The following is a 2,043-nucleotide window of genomic DNA, read 5'->3' as shown; positions in this document are numbered from 1 at the left end:
ACATATATACACACAGTCATATCCAGGCTTCCACAGGCCCTCTTGCCCTGCAGAGCTTCCTGTGTATGCCAAAGATAACTGACCTAATGGCCTATCTCTTCCCCTCTGGCTGAACATGGAGTGAGGTGGCTGAAGCCCGCCCGCATCAGAATACCGATTAGGCTCTCCTCGTCATCTGACTGTCTGAACAGAGCGGCCCTTTACATCCTCGGATCAGAATAAGGAAGTGATCATTTAGTGCCTGTTCTGAGGTTTTGGCCATGCAACTTAAGCGCGAGTGTGCTCTGCGGTGTGTGTGTGTGTGTGAGCACCATGGCGCATAATGTGCCTCACTGAGGGTTGAAAATGCATCTGTATTCGCTCACTTTAAAACTGTGGAGATTGAAGTGTGGTTTGATCTTGTTCTGCCAGAGTCGTGGCCAGAGGCTTGCAGGCTATTACGGGTGTCATCTCTGCGGTTTTGAATAAGGGTTGAGCGATATGTGAAGAGTGGATCTTGCTATAAGAGAGCGTCCTCCATTATTGCTTTTTATTTTGTTACGTAACACGATTTACGGTATGTTAGAAACGTCGCAATCTGATTACAGCGGTAGATGACACGCCACTAACGTCAATATTAACATTACTATACGTGATCCCACATCCAGATCAGTGGGATTTATTAGGATTGGGGCCCACGAGCAGCTCATCCGTCCCCAAACATGCAGCAAGTAACTTTGACAGCAGATATGTCGGAACAGGATGTTCTTCCTGCTGCTTCCTGTCAGATGTAACGTTGTCCGAGCTTGTTTTGTGCAAGTGTGGTTTAACTCTGCGTCTGTCAGCCTTGACGATCACATGCCCCGTGTGGTCGATGCCTGCTTCACTGCAGGCCATGTGATCTTTGCAGTGGCTGCCTGCCATCGCTCGTTGCCTCGGTTAGGCCGGACACCACGTCCTGTACAGCGCTGGCCCTGTCCAGCAGCCCAGCAGAGCTCAACTCACTCAGGACCATCTCCCATCGCTATGCAAACACCCTCTTGTTCTCTGTATTTATCTCTCCCACACCTTTTGTTTTAATCTCACCCGTAACCCCTCTTAACTCTTGTCTCTGTCGCATTCCTCCGTCTCTCGCCCGGTCCGTTCTCTGCCAGCCTCCCAGTGTTTTGCTGAGTGCTGACTTTCACAGAGGCAGGCCTCCTCGGTGGCTTCGCCCCCAAAATAAACCCCGTGTCGAGGGGCAGAAGGAGTGAATATTTCATATTGTGCTTTATGATGCAGACCAGAACTGCCCAGCGACTCGTACTTTGTGGGGGTGCTCTTCCACCAGCCTTTTCCCTCGACCCTCTGCCCAGCCTTCTCTCTCCCTCGGGTCCCCCTGCACTCTGTCCATTACTTCATTTCCTTCATGACGGCTTCTGACTTCTTCTCTGTCTCTGTTTCTTTCAAGGCGCTGGCCACCTTTTCTCTATCCATAAGCTGATTTTCTCTCCTGTGCCCTCTTATCCTTCGTCCAATTTCACATCTTCGGCCTTTTCACCAGACCCCTCAGAAGCCTGTCCCCATGTGTCTTCTTTTCCTGACCCACTCCCCCTTTCCTGTCAGGCAGGGTCCTGTTTGAACTGACAGACAGGGCCACGGAGAAAGCAGGTGGCACTGAGTTATCTTCTCACAAGTAAATGTGGCCTGTTTAAAGTTTTCCCCCGTCAATACACCCGATCCTCACCCAGACATTCTGCTGCCTGTCTGCCCTGATCTTGCCTTAGGGTTGTTACTCACAGAAATTGAATTTTGGCCCTGAGATTTATGGAAATATAGCTCATTAAAAATACATAATGTCCACAAACATCTCTTACATACACACACAAATGTTACCATCAAAACCGATTTAGTGATTAATTTTGTTGGTAAAAACAAAATGAACTTTAATTATAAAAACGTATATCAAGATATTATAAGAGGTAAATATATAGGCAAAAGTTTTGCAACCCACTGCAATTTCCAAATGACTTCTGCTACAACAAACAGACACTTTCATGAATGGCTGGGATTTTATCTTAATTC

Source organism: Morone saxatilis, unplaced genomic scaffold (genome assembly GCF_004916995.1).
Source record: "Morone saxatilis isolate NCDOM2014 unplaced genomic scaffold, NCSU_SB_2.0 Contig7, whole genome shotgun sequence".
Classification (NCBI taxonomy): Eukaryota; Metazoa; Chordata; class Actinopteri; family Moronidae; genus Morone; species Morone saxatilis.
This window is presented reverse-complemented; position numbering follows the sequence as displayed.